The sequence below is a fragment of the Dipodomys spectabilis genome, unplaced genomic scaffold (assembly GCF_019054845.1).
Source record: "Dipodomys spectabilis isolate Male_0828 unplaced genomic scaffold, ASM1905484v1 ptg000473l, whole genome shotgun sequence".
Taxonomy (NCBI): Eukaryota; Metazoa; Chordata; class Mammalia; order Rodentia; family Heteromyidae; genus Dipodomys; species Dipodomys spectabilis.
The window spans coordinates 1,419,289-1,435,023 of NW_024871150.1; the positions used below are offsets into that span (position 1 = coordinate 1,419,289).

Consider the following 15,735-nt stretch of genomic DNA (forward strand, 5'->3'; position numbering starts at 1 on the left):
CTCCACAAAGCTAACTCAGTTGATAAATAAGTACTTGAAAAGCCATCTCTTTGAACCTAGCCATAAAGGCTTCAAAGTATGATCAAATTTAAAATGAAAAAGACTTAAAATAGTCATTGGCAAAAAAATGCAAGTTTGAGCAATCTACCAAACAATATGTTTTTCCACTATACACAGAATTTCAGAGAAATAAGATCAATAACATTGTTAGTAACAATAAGGTTTCCTTGCTACAAATAGGCAACCAAGGATATATGCCTGTATAAAGATTGCATCATTAACAACTTAAATTTACAGGATACTACATGCTTCAGCAGCACGTATACATAAATTACAACAATATAGAGATTAACATGCCACTTGGACAAGGATGATATGAAAATATGCGAATTATTCCATATTTTTCATTCTTCAGTTGCTAGAAATGAAAAACAGTTATTAAAAAGTTGATTACAAAAATATAAGTGTAACAACATATGTGATTCATATAATTAAAAGTTAGTTTGACATCAGTGTATTAAATCTTCAATTTAGAAAGGTCTTTACATAGCATAACCTTTACAAAACTTTTGAAATTAGATAACATTTTAATTTTATCCCAAAGAAATAAAATACTATAAGGACCTAGGAGAAAAAAGAATCTTAAACTGTTTTTATATGGAATGCAATCTGTAAGGACACATTTATTAATGAATTTATATAATATATAATAATGTAGTATTCAAAGCATTATATCTAGGAGAGAATGAAATAGATTATGGACATTTTACAAACAGAATACAGAATATGTTAAAATATACTTTCTTCAGACAAGCACCAGAAATGTCTTTAGGTTCTGTACTACTCATTTCAACAGATACATTAAAATTATTTCTGATTTTAAAAATCACAAGCTCTACAGAAATCATTATAGATGTATACAAACAACTCTTGAATATATTTTGACATCAAAGTCAGGCAATTCATTTGGAAGAATACCATGGAATCCATGAATTTTTAAAGTAAGATATTGCTGTTGCTTTGTATTGTGAAAATATTTTGTACAGAGACAAAGGATGGACTGGCATTTTTGAAATTTAAGTAACTTAACCAAATCATTAAGACGTAGGAGAACAATTTGTACAGCCTTTCACAACTTCAAAGAGGTAGTCATACATACTTATCTTTTGGCAGTATCAAATGCAGTTTCTTCCAAGTTGTTCTTCAGACCTGGTTTAATATAATGGTTCAAAAGAAGGAGATCAAACGTATCTTTGCTGTTTCTATTCCCAGCAGCAAGATGCAAGGGGGTCAAGAGGCCTTTCGTTTAGACATTGGTATCTGCATCATGATGAAGTAAGAAAGAAGCCACACTGGTATTATTCCACATATAAGCACTGTGCAGGTGTGTCCAGCCATTCACAGTTATTGCATGAATATTTGCCTCGAGCCACCAACTCATGGACAATGTGTCAGTGTTAACTGTAGGTTTCCTGATGAAGAGCGGTATACTCATCATCATCCCTAGTGGCCTTTTTGGAAAGGTTTCGCCACACTGTAGAGAGCCGATTAATTTCGGCAGCCCAAAGAAGAAATTTGCTTGGATCCTTCTCCATTTTTTTCTTGCAAATGATACCATTCCTCACTTTTTCATCTTCTTCCTTGTCTTCATCAGAATTGCCTAACCAGAGACTGAGTACCAGTCGGAATGAGGTGTCTATGTATTTCCCCAGTAGTTGACGTTGGTTGAACTGTTCAGAAAAATCCAGTGAATTTTCTGCATCTTTTTTTTTTCACCATGACTTATTTTCTCTTTTTCCATTTTTACTATTCTAAATTATTCTAACTGGAGAGTAGAGAATTGATAGAAAGCAGAGGAAAGATTTTCCTCCGTATTAAAAGGTACAGAATGAAAATGAGGACCAGTGGTGTCTCCATGTGCAGCTTATTCTAGGAATGAAAACATAGGAAATAATACTTTCTATGTAAATGATTTGGGAAATGGCAGAGCAGAAAGTGAAATGATGCAACCAAAAATATAACAACAAAATAAATTAGGATAATTATGGAACAATCATATGAGAACCATGAATGAGAGAGAGGAAGAGAGAGACAGATGTTCAATGAACTAAATAGCCACAAAATCCATGCCTCTGATTAATTTATAGAGCAAACAATTTTTTTTAAAGAGATGGAAATAGAATTTATAGTGTGTCTCTTTATGATGTGCAATGTGATGGATTGATATACATTGTGCTGATCACATTTCTGTTAATGTGAGGAACATACCTGCAAAGAACATTTCTGAGGAGGAAACTATTATATTGACTCATGGTTTAAGAGAACACAGTTTAAGGTAAAATGTCTCCATTGTTTTTAATTATATTTTTATTATCTTAAATAATTGTACAAGAGAATTTCCATTCAACAAATCAGTTTTTAAGTACAATGGATCTTTACATAACTTCTCCAGACCCTTCCAAATCTCACCCCACTTTAATTTTTTCTACTTTCATACTATCTGTATTGAATATTATGCCTTCATGCTCTTCCTCCATAACTCTTTTTATTCCTTCCCTTTGAATTCCCCTCACATCTTAAGTGATAGTTTCCTGGTATTCATTTTGTTGGATTAAAAATTCAATTTTATAAGAAAATACACCTTTGAAATTCTCCTCTGCAAATAGCATGCTTTGGTTAATATTGTTGTGAAAACTTGCATAAAGTTCTATCTTCCAAATATGAGACAGAACATGGTTCCTTTGTGTGTGTGTCTCTGACTTAGTTTACTTAACATATTTTTAGATCTATCCATTTCTTTGGAAATAATGTAACAGTCTTCATAATGGATTGGTGCAATCCAATTGTGTACATGTGCCACACTTTCTTTAACCATCCCTCTGCCAAAGGGAATCTGGGCTATTTCCATCAGTTTTCTATGGTGAATAGTGCAGCAGTGAACATGGTTGTGAAAGTGATTTTACTGTAACCTTTTGGAAGAATTCATCACTATCTTTCTGGGAACAACCCTCTAGCCAGTTTTCCAGAATAATCACATCCCTCTCTTCATCTCCATTAGAACGTATTGCATATCCTCAAAAACACACTACCCCCTACAGGTCACAATAAGCTAAAACCACACTGTGTCCATATTTTTTCAATACTTCTTTTCATAATTGTACATATAATTTAGTGAGAACCTTCTATGTACTTTTCTAATGTGGGAATGAGGGACATGACAATAGAGTAAAAGTAAGAAATATGCAATTTAATAAGCTATTATCATACTTAAAATCATTTTCAGCTTTAACTCATAGCCTCACATACTATTATTTTAATCTTTATTTGATTACTTCATCTATCCTCTAACTTATAACAGGTGAGTTAAATACAATAGCAGAAACTGTGGTTTGATTTTGACACTCATGTGTGAGGATGCACAATATGGGCAAATAGATGGATTGGATTTAATAGCTATTATCCATTTTGTTAAAGTAGAGATGATTTTGCCAAACTGATTCTCACAATTCATATTACATTCAACAACAAGAAACCTGTGACAATTCTCTTTGTTTTGCTCCTTATTAACTTTTGTTTCCATTTTATTTTATTTTTATTTATTTATTTTTCGTCTGTCGTGGGGCTTGAACTTGGGACCTGGGCGCTCTCCCTCAGCTCTTCAGCTCATGGCTAGCACTCTACCAATTGGGCCACAGTGCCCCTTCCGGTTTTTGAGTGGTTTATGGGAGATAAGAATCTCTCCAACTTTCCTTTCTTGTCTGCTTTGACTTGCGATTCTCAGATCTCTGCATCCTGAGTAGCTAGGATTACAGGCATGAGCCACCGGCGCCCGGCTACCATTTTATTTTATAATGAAGGATGATTTCACAACTCTATTGTAGATACAAAAATATGCTAAAATATTTCTATCCGTATGCATTGATATATACACACACATATATTACACAGGTTATAAGGATAATTTATAACTTCTGTAACTGCACAATTTACTAAATTATTAAAATCATTGATGACTCATGGCTGGAATTCTGGTTACTCGGAGGGTGAGATCTGACGATTGTGGTTTGAAGCCATCCTGGGCAGGAAAGTCCATGAGCCTCTTATCTCCAAACAACCAACAGAAAATCAGAATTGGAACTGTGGCTGAAAGTGGTAGAGTGGTAGCCTTGAGAGAAAAAGCTCAGGGACATCATTAGGGTCTTAGTTCAAGAAGTACCATCTACCCCCAAAAATCTATTTAATTTACCCCTGTGTAAGTAGAGTATTTCCATCACCCAAGTGCAAATCCATACTCATTAGCAAGGTAACTGTTTTGTCTGAAGTATCACAAAACATTATCACTTAAGTAGAAAGTATTGCAATGTGGGTTCATTCTGTCTCTCTCATGGATTTTTCTCCACTCAAATACTCAAATCTTACCATTATTCCTATTATTTAAAATCATAGTTTTTTTCTTTAATACCCATAATATTAGAGTTTGAATTGAGTGTCTTGTGCCCCCGAAATGGTTGTTCTTACCATTTTGTCATGTCCTCAGACTTAAATTATCCTGATTATTTTTCAGATAGAATCTGGCTTCCTACTTGTATCTGATTTGGGGCTCAGTACACTTTATGTTATTCTTCCTGGAATTTAAAATAACAGGTGCGTGGCATTGTGTACAGATCTTTCTGTCCAGTCTGGGCTTTAAGCACTATCCTTACAACAGTTCACTCCCATGGATTAAGGATATTCATAAGCTTGTCATAGTTGATTTTTTTATATTTGCATTTCCTGCAGGTTCTTGAGTACTGAATTAATTTGTGTTTTCTTGGGTTGTTTTGTTTCATTTGAATATATGGATTATTGTTCTTCACTTTTCCTTTTGTTTCTTTCACTCATGTTCTTACCTGAAGCGCTGAGAAACTAATTTTTCTTTCTCAAGATAGTCAAGATGAATATTATTTATTCCAAAAAAAATTCAGTAATATTTAAACACCTCATACCTATGAATAGTATACAAATGCTAAGTTCTGAGAAGGGTCTTTTTATTTGCCCAGCAGTCTTTGGCATACACAGACAGATCATGAATTTTATGAAGTTAGTAAAACTACAGATGTTCGCCAGGCGGAGAAAAACCTATTATTAATTGTTTGACAGGGTTATGTTGCTTCATGCAGGATTACACAAAATCATGTTCCTAGGAGGAACCTAAAAATCATCTAAAACAACAGACTTGAGAGAGATGAATTGACTTCCTGAATAATTTACTTTTGGGTCAAATAAAAGCAGGCTTCCAAAAAGAGAGTAGACTTTAAAGAAACATGAGTTGTATGTAAATAGGTGGTTAGCTGATTTTGTTAATTTGTGAACTAATACAGGGAAATAAAGTACAGCAAGGTTAAAATGAAAGAACTTCACATTGAAATACTCATTTGTGTGTGTTTGTGTGCATGTGTGTGGACGCTCGTGCGAGTCCCCGCACACACATGTGCATGTGCTCATGCATACATTCATTATTCTTGAGGCTTCATACTGCACAAGCATTATTCCTCAGCTTCTCTGTCTAAAGGTAATGGTCTACCACTTGAGCCACTGTTCCACTTCTGGTTTTTTGGAGATAATCGCATGTATTTTCATGATTTGACTGGCTTTGAACAGTGGCCTTCAGATCTCAGCCTCTCGAGTAGCTACCTAAGCTGATTCAGCCTCTGAGTAGCTAGTTAAAATTCTGTCTGTCCTCTATGCTTCACTGCTTTTTTATTTTTTTCCTGAGGTAATCACAAGTCATATATATGTCTAGTTACTTTAGAAAATACTCTTACTGCTTGGCACCATGGGCTCCCACCTCTACTCGTAACTACTGAGGAGGCTTGAGAATAGAACCAGGCCGAAAGTTTAGTGGACCTCCTTCTCAATCTATAGCTGGGTGCATTGGATCATTTCCACCACACTGCACTATCTACAGTCTAAGATTGGAAGGACTGCGGAATCCAGGCCAGGCAAGGTAGGAAGCTAGACAAGTTGGTCTGCAACTCTGATTCCATTGATGATGGGAAGGCTAAAATGACAGATCAGATGCATGTTCTTGTGGAAAGGGAACCCCTATCCTAAAATTAACCACTGACATGACGCCTGCCTAGCATGAGCAATAACTAAAGTTGAAATCCCCAGTTTCCCACAACCAAAATAAGTATATACATTAACATACAAAAACTTAGTAGAATCTGTTCTTTGCTCTAATATCAGCTTTATCTGATTATCATATGATGTGACAGAATAGGTTCTTTATTAAATTTCAGATATATTTTAAGTTTTGAGTATTAAGCTTAAGATATATTTAAGACCTAGAAAATTCTTTCTCACATATTAAGTGCAAATGTATGGCAAATTGTCTTATTTCTTACATATTTGACTATCCCTATAAATTCAGCTTATGATTATTATGAATAGTAACATATTCTGATTAATTACTTTACTTTGTAACAGTTTTTACAATTTTTGCTTCTCTACTGAAGTTTAATTATTAAAGTAGCATCATCAAAATATATTCCTTGGGTACTTAGGGCAGTTTTTTACAAAGGTTTTAACCAATGGCTTATAAGAATTCTTATTGGTATATTGTTTGCTTTATTTTTAATTTCAATTTAATTTTATTGTAAAGGTAATGTACAAAGGGGTTACAGTTACATAAATAAGTACATTTCTTTTTTTTAATTTATTTATTTATTTTTTTAATTTTATTTTATTTTATTTGAGAGCATACTGTACAGAGGGGTTACAATTACATGGGCAGGATAATGCATACATTTCTTACCAAGCATTGCAGCCTCCTCCTTTGTTTACCCTTCACCTCCCTTCCCAGCTTATGGAAGGAACGTTGTCCATCGATTTTTTTTGTATGCTAAAAAAAAGAACTACTGATGCTTTTGCTGTGGCTATTGATCAATGAGTGTTTTTGCTTTCTTTGTTCATGCATTTTTATAAGAAAATTTGTATGCAGAGGGTTTACAGTTACTTTAGTCATCTAAAAAGTACATTTCATTTTATTTTCTAAATTTCAAATTTTGAACTTAAATATTTTCTTCTGTTTCTTCAGGGTAATTCTTTTTTCAGAGTTGTAGGACTAGTTAATATAATTTTGCATGATTTTTACACATGTAAATTATTCAGACACATATATTTTGTTTTTAAAATATTTATAAAGTGAATATTTAAAAATTATTTTTTGAATTTTTATAAGGTTGGTAAATTTAAAAAAAATATTTCTTATAGATGTAAACATATTTGTCCAGGTAGCAAATACTGTATTTTTAAGAAGCACATACTTTATTAAGAAAAGTTTCATTACCTGGTGATTTTTGGAAATATTTTTACTTAACTTAAAAAAAATGTTTGAGCTGGGAATGGTGATTTTTGGCTGCTATTTTCTAGCTATGGTGGGAAATGTAAATAGGGTTTGTAATTCGGGAGAGACTGAGCAACTATAATATCTTATTATAAAAATATTCAGAGAGAAATGATTAGAGATATAGCCACCCCTAGCAAGATATAGAGCACTTGGTTATAATATTCTAAATCTTGATTTAAAACACCACTAGCATCAATTTTTTGTCAAAATGAAAGGATACATGTGTCAACATGTTTATTATTTAAAACTTATTTGAAAAGGTTCTCATGTCTTCTATTGCTTAATTTTCAGTTTACTTAATCTATAAGAATCTATTGTGATTATTTTATTTCTACTAAACTTTTAAATAGGACGAGAAATATTATTATTTCATATATTAACCTACATTTTCTATTTGTGATAATTTCCTCTGTTTAATATGATAATATCAATATTCCAAATGTGTGTATGTGGTGTGTGTGTGTGTGTGTGTGTGTGTGTGTGTTCTTGTGGTTTTTGTGTATGTGCTTTGTAATGCTTAAGAGATCACACCATTGCTTCACATATGCTAGGCCAATGTTTAACCACTGAGCTATACTGTGTAGTTATAATCCAAATAGTGTTTTAAATTTTGACTTTTAAATTTTCATTCCTAGTATGTTTTTTCAAAATTATATATGACAAAATGTGATCCATCTTCTATCCATGTTAGCAATTTTTATTGTTATTTAGAATATTTCCACTGCCTTTCCACTTCCAAACTCTTATGTTTTTAATTGATAAAGGTTTTACTGCTTCTTTTCTCTCTTCATTCTTTTTCCCTTTAGAGTTGACCTATTCTTTCTCTTCCCCAGAGGTCAGGCCACATTGAGGCTCCTGCTACCCACAGCCTTCCTCCTGGCACAGTCACCAACAGGGCAGTGCACCCAGGATCCAACACAGACTTCTGACTTGGGTAAATAAAGAGGCTGTGCTTGAGTCGCCCACATTCAGCAGTCAGCAGTCCGGGCACATGAGCATTTACTAAGGCCACCCCAGTAGCTATGGGGACTCTGAACTCAAGAAAGAGGCAGGCACACCCATGCAGGCTGACTTTGTAGACAGCTCCTCTTCCAGGTGCAGCATGGTGACCTTTGAAGCAGAACATGACTGTGCGCACACTAGTAGATCACAGCACACAATAAAACAACTTGGTAAGCAATGGTCCTGTGCTCAGAGAGCTGGAAACAGAGGCAGGAAATCAGAAAGAGAGAGAGAAAGAGACAGAGAGAGAGAGAGAGAGAGAGAGAGAAAACTCAAAGCTAGCTCTTATTTGTACCAGTTTTGTTATCCTTGCTGAGAAATGCATATTTTCACCAAGAAATAAAAAGGAAAACTCCTAACTCTAACTCTGATGGAGTAGCTGGGATCAATCTAGACTTCCTACCATAAGCAATCACAAAAGTGGAAGTTATGTGAAAAATATATGTATATAAATGTATATATGATATAAATATGTAGGCATATATATGTATATTCAAATATACAATGTGAATATGTATTGTATGTACAATGTATAATGTATATATGTATAACATACAGGGATAAAAAAAACGAAATACGTAGCATTTGAAGGAATAATGACCAAATCCTTCCCAAATTTGATTGAAAGCATGAACCCTTCTATCCAGGAATCTAGCAGCTTAAAGAAAACAATTAACATAATTACACAGGTCCACACTAAGACACATTCTAATTAAACAAAGACAGGAAACCTCCCAAAGCACAGAGACACAACTCATCACACAAGGGATCTTCAATCATATTATGACAAATTTCTAATCAAACACTAGATTAAATATTAGACAGCAAGGGCAACACATTTAAGGTTTTAAAAGGACATATCTAATACCAACCTTTCTAACAAATATATATATATACTTCCCCCAAATGTGAGAGAGATGAGCTAAGTACCTAATGATGGCTCAGGCATATAACCTTAACTACTCAGGAAGGTGAATTGTGAGGATTGTGGCTCAAAGACAGCCTGGGCCTTGTAACCTCAGAAGCAAATTGTAGGAGCGCTGTCCTTGAGTAGGACGGAGGTCTTCTTGCCATGTCATTGCTGGAACAAATATAGGATAAGGTGGCCATCAAGCATGGAGGCTATTGGCCAGTGTCTCCACAGAAGCAATTTATGAGATTCAGGAGTCCTCTACAAGATCAGAGGACTTTGACCACTGTCCTAGTAGTTTAAGGAATGGCATAACAATGACCAGAGCAACCTCAAGCCCACATGGAGTCCTTAGCAACAGTCTTTGAAGCTTATGGGCTAGAGTATTAATGCTGGCAAGCTATGATTGGTCCACTTTTTCTCTGACTTCACTGGCCCAGACTCTGATTGGTCCATTTCTTCTATGATGTCACTGTGATGGGCTGCGATATCTCCCTTTTGAGAGGTCATGCAGTGTATATAGGAAGCCACTGTGCTCCAACCTATGTGAGTTAACACCTCTAGGAGCTCTTGATTGGTGACATGCTGGACTGACTCAAAGCAAAATTCATGATTTTTCTGATATGGTGGGGGGGGAGTGAGTTGTCGTTTGGTTTTGGTATTTCTTTTTATTTTTTTCTGTGTTTCCATTATTTTATTTAGTTAATTTTAGGTAGACTTGCTACCTGCCATCATAGCAGAAGGATGGAAGAATACAAAGAATCATCCTCCGTCATCCTCCGTATCCTTGAATGAAGAGATCATCAGTCAATACCAGATGAAAGAGCTCATTGACCATGGTACCAATGGACAAGTGAAGCTGGCTATCCACACCTCACACACATGGAAGTGGCAGTTAAAATACTCCTGAAGGGATGAAAGGTTAAAGTTTGAGGCAGTGACCACTTGTTGCTTGTTTCTGTCTAGCAAAACAACACGTGGTGGTAATCCGAACACCTGGTTGATTGTGTGCCTTTATAAGACCTGCAAATACTTAGCTCAGGGCTCTCTTCCTAGGCTCCGCTGTACCGAAGTGTAGGACGAGGCCCAAGATGCAGCCCATTTAAATAAAACAGCTGTAGAGTCTGACATTCAGTGGTCTTTTTGCGGGGGGGGGGTGGTTCCTGCAACCATGGCATAACATATTAGTGGGGGCTGGTTCGGGATACCCCCCAAAGACCCCGGAGACCTCAGACTCCAAAGGTAAAACAGCGCTGTCTTGGTTAATTTGCCTTGTCCTCTCGTTTGTCTGTTTTACTTTCATTTTCCCTTGTGAGGATGGCCCCTCCAATTCGTAAAGGGTTGTCAAAGTGGACCCGCTTGCACGACAACACTGGAGGAACTGGGAGATGTCCCAGATCCTCTTGTGGGGAGGGGATAACCCTGCTGTGTGGAGCAGGGGTCCTTGGAACCCCACCATGTGGAGTGGGGGGGGGTCCTTGGAACCCCGCCGTCTGGGGCGGGGGTACTTGGAACCCTGCCGTGTGAGGCAGGGGTCCTTGAACCCTGCTGTGTGGGGCCGGGGGGGGGGAGGGGTCCTTGGAACCCCGCCGTGTGAATTGTGGGGCGAGAGTTGGTTTGGTTTTGGGCCGGAACTGACCAAGAAAGCCTTCTAACCAAAGCCCAACTCGCCCACTGTGGGTCTGTTCCTTCTGCTGTGGGGCATGGGTATGGAACGCCGCCATGACAGGAGTCAGTGGACCAATTTGGGAGATCCCCACTTTGTAAGCTTCTTTTTTGTAACTGTCAGGCCTGCATGTGTTCTTACTGTTTATTGTTTTATGGACTGTATGACTGACAGGACTGGAAACCACGGGCAACACTCCATCTAGCCCCCTAGACTTACAAAAAGAAACTAAGAAAGAGGAAAAGAAAGTGTACCCCTGGTTTTTCAGGGAGATAACTTGGAAGAAGAAATGTTTCCTCCCCCATACTCCCCTTCCCAGGTTCCTTTTGCAGAACCTGAGAATGGTCAAGAGGAGGAGGGAGCTATAGAACACTTGGCACCTGCCCTTCAAGTTTCTGAGGGGCCAGTCACTCAATGCCGCAGTGGGATCAACCCCCCCATCTAATGCAGCTGTTTTTTTCCCTACGTGCCATAGGTACTGTGGATGTGGATGGTCAACAGCAACACAATAGTGTCCATTTTCTACCAATGTTCTATACAATTGGTGCATCCAAAATGCCCCCTTTTCTGAGAAACCCTAGGATTTAATTCGTTTGCTTGAAACTATTCTCTTTACTCATCAGCCCACTTGGGATGATTGCAGTCAGCTTTTACAAGTTCTTCTTACCACTGAATTGAGAAACCATATCTGAGAAGCGGCCCAGAAACATATCTGTGGCCCCACGGGAGTGCCCATCACGGATCCTGCCCTGATCGCTGCCTATTTTCCTGAGATCCAACCAACATGGGACTACAAGACAGTTGAAGGTAGGGAGCATCTCCTCATCTACCGCCAGGCTCTGTTGGCAGGTCTCAAGGTGGCGGCTTGCCAACCTACTAATATGGCCAAGGTTTATGATATAAGACAGGGAGTAAGTGAAAGTCCAGCAGCATATCTTGAGCGGCTCTTGGAAGCTTTTAGTCAATATACTCAATATGATCTTGAGACACAGGAGTCGGCTCAGATGATTATGTTTGCCTATATAAATCAAGCTGCACCAGACATAAAGTTGCAGGCTCTAGACAGGCTATAATTAGGGATCTAGTAGCCGCGGCAGGAAAGGTTTACAATAAGAGAGACAGAGGAGCAAAGACAGGAAAGGAAGGACAGAGAACGTAAAATGGAGCATGAAAAGAGAAACCGGGCCAAGGAAAAGAGGCCAGATTTGTTGGACTCACCACTACTGCATGCTGAGCATACCTGGTTCACAGATGGCAGCAGTTTCATTCGAGATGGAAAAAGGTATACGGGCCCAGCAGTCACCATGGACACTGTGATAGCGTGGGTAGAAGCACTCCACCAGGGACCATCTGCACAAAGAGCAGAGCTAGTGGCACTAACAAAAGCCCTACAAATGGGAAAAGGGAAGAGACTAAACATTTACACAGACAGTCGGTATGCTTTTGCCACCGTGCATGTCCATGGAGCCATTTACCAAGAGAGGGGGATGCTGACAGCTGAGGGAAAGACTATTAAAAACAAGAAAATTTAAGCCTCATCTGTGCCCAATGGGAAACAGCAAATATTGCCATTATGCACTGCCCAGGCTATCAAAAGGGAACTGATTCAATAACCAAAGGAAATAACTTGGCTGATCAGGCAGCTAAGGAGGCGGCCCTCCAGCCCAGAGCATAAGTACTGACTCTAGTAGACCCAGGGCCACGAGCATTGCCTCCTGAGCCTCAGTACTCCCAAGAAGACTTGGAGTGGATAAAGAAAATTCCCATGGCCTATAAACCCCCTGACAGAGAAGGAAAAAATGACTAGTGGAAAACTGGTGAGGGAAAACTTACCTTGCCACAAAGATTGGGCAAGGGGATTCTTAAGAGAATCCATCGGGTCTCTCACATGGGAACCTGAAGAATTCAGGACTTGCTCTGACACTCAGAAGTAAAAATTAGGCAAGGGAATCAACTCTTGAGGACATTGTGAAAAATTGTAAAGCCTGTCAGCTCACCAATGCCCCCAATCAGCCGGTTACTAAAGGAGCTTGCCTCCATGGAGATAGGCCAGGTGTGTATTGGGAAATAGACTTCACAGAAATTAAAACTGAAAAATTTGGATATAAAAATTTGCTAGTTTTTGTAGAAACCTTTTCAGTATGGGTTGAAGCCTACCCAACAAAGCATGAGACCACAAATATCGTGGCTAAGAAGATCCTGGAAAAAATTCTACCCAGGTATGGCTTCCCATCCCCCAATAGGTCAGACAATGGACTGGCCTTTGTCTCAAAAGTAAGTCAGCGAATAGCTCCGACATTGGGGATGGATTGGAAATTGCACTGTGCTTATAGACCCCAGAGTTCAGGGCAGGTATGAATCAGACTCTATAAGAGACCTTAACTAAATTGGCCTTGGAGACTGGTGTAGACGGGGTATCGCTCCTTCCTTTTGCTTTGTTTAGAATAAGAAATTCACCCTATCGGCTTGTCTTTAATTGCTTGCTGATTTGGATGATACTGAATTTCTGTGTAAGCTTGACTATTTAAAGCTGGTGCATAAGAGTATGTGGCCCCAGCTTAGAGAATTATATGATTCTGCTTCTATTCCTATCCCACATTTGTTTAAACCAAGGGACTGGGTGTTTGTTCGAAGGCACAACTTGCGATCTCCGGAAACACGATTGAAGGGACCTTACATGGTGCTACTGGCTATACCCACTGCCCTTAAAGTGGACAGCGTTGCTGCTTAGATCCACTGCTACCATGCCAGACCAGCTGACCCCTTTGCCCTGGATGACCATCAGGAAACATGGGAAGTCTCCAAGCATCCGACCCAACCACTCTGCATACGCAAGAAAAGATAAATGGACTGATTGTTATTGGTATACTCGTTCAAGATCAAGAGCTGTTGAAGTTTAGTTTGGGGCCAGAGCCACAAGACTGTGGCTCAGGACCATAAATCAAGCGCGGGGGGTGGGATTGAAAGGCTAAAGTTTGAGACAGTGACCACTTGTTGCAAAGCAACATGTGGTGGTAATCCAAACACTTGGTTGATTGTGTGCCTTTATAAGACCTGCAAATCCTTAGCTCGGGGCTCTCCTCCTAGGCTCCGCTGTGTCAGAGTGTAGGATGAGGCCCAAGCTGCAGCCCATTTAAATAAAACAGCTGTAGAGTCTGACTCTCAGTGGTCTTCTTGCGGGGCGGGGGGGGGGGGGGGAGGTCCTGCAACCATGGCATAACAGCAAGAGTCCTCCAGTCATCAATTAAAGAATGAAGTGGACATTTTTAAGAAGGTATGGCACAAACACACCATCAGGTTGTACCAGGTGATGGAGAAGGAAGAGTATATGTATCTCATCAATGGAACTGGCCAGTAGGGGATACCTTCTGGGGTGGATCTCAAAATCCTGCCGCCTATATGAGGATGAAACCAAGAGTCTCTTCACACAAATTGTAAGTGCTGTTCACTACCCATACCCGAACAGAATCACACACAGATACCTTAATTCCAACAATATCCTGTTTGATACCAAAGGCAATATCAAAGTCAGTGGTTTTATCTGAGCATCTGGTTCACCCTGGGGCAGTTGCTATCAAATATATGTGCTGCTGTGCTATTCCACCCCCCTAAATTTTCCTGGAAGAAAGAAATGATGGCCGGGTGCCAGTGTCTCACTCCTGTGATCCTAGCTATTCAAGTGGCTGAGGTCTGAGGATCATGGTTCAAAGACAGCCCAGGCTGGCTCTATCCTCTGACCTGACTCATACTGATACCAAAGAATAATTTGGGGTGGAGATGGCAGTGGATAGAGATGGCTAGCAAATTGTTACAACTCTTCTCAGAATAAGCTGCTGAATGTGGACCCAGGAACAGAGCAGTTCCAGACAAAGGGGAGGAGAACCCTAAGAGATATCAAAGATAAATTCACTTGAAAGCCAGAAGGCCCTGTTATTGAGATGGGAGAGATTTGTAGGTGGTGTATTAAAAAAAAGAGTTGTAAGTGGGATCCACGAATTGAGATCAAAACACTGTTTGCCTAGCAAAACCCTCAGTCCAGCCAAGAATACAAGTGCATCAACTGCCATAGAGTTCCTCAGGAGGGATTCCAGCCACTGAGCACCTTGTACTGCAGTGTAAACTGAAAGTTGTAGTTATCAAAGCATGTAATTTTTGTGCATACAAAAACTACTTTAATTACACTTCAACTACACCCTAGTCATTAAAATTTTTGTTTGATTTATTTTATTCTATGTTATTTAAGATGTAGTCTCTTTATGTAGCCAAGTGTGATCTTAACTTCATAATTCTACTGCTTAATCTCCCAAGTGTTGTGATTACAGGTGTGTCCTTCTTTGTTGTCCATCATATTTTATCTGCATGTTTCCTTAACTTTAATACTTTATTTTATCCCTTGGCAGTACTGCGGTTTTGATTCAGAGGCTGGTGCTGGGCAACCTAGTGCTCTACCACTTGACCTCTGCGCCTGGCCTTACTCTTCATTTTACTTTAGATGAGCTCTTATTGTATTATTTTTTGTATTGTATTGTATGTGCTTGGGTCAGAATCAGACTGTGATTGTAATGTATTTTCCTGCTGAGAAGCTTTTTTGTCCTTTTATATTTCTTGTAAATATAATTTTTCTTCTTAATAAAAAGAAGGTACACAGAGGTGTTACATATATATAAGTCATTTTAAAATTCAAAACCTTATTTTAGAAGAGTAAAAATGCATATAATCACTAAATTTTATCTCTAGGAAAAATGGCTACTAGATTAAATGTTTTTG

General features: G+C 38.5%; 1 pseudogene; it reads left to right on the top strand.

Moving 5' to 3' along the window:
* Positions 1-305: 305 nt before the first annotated feature.
* Positions 306-405, top strand: LOC122098311 (annotated as a pseudogene).
* The last annotated feature ends 15,330 nt before the right edge of the window (positions 406-15,735 follow it).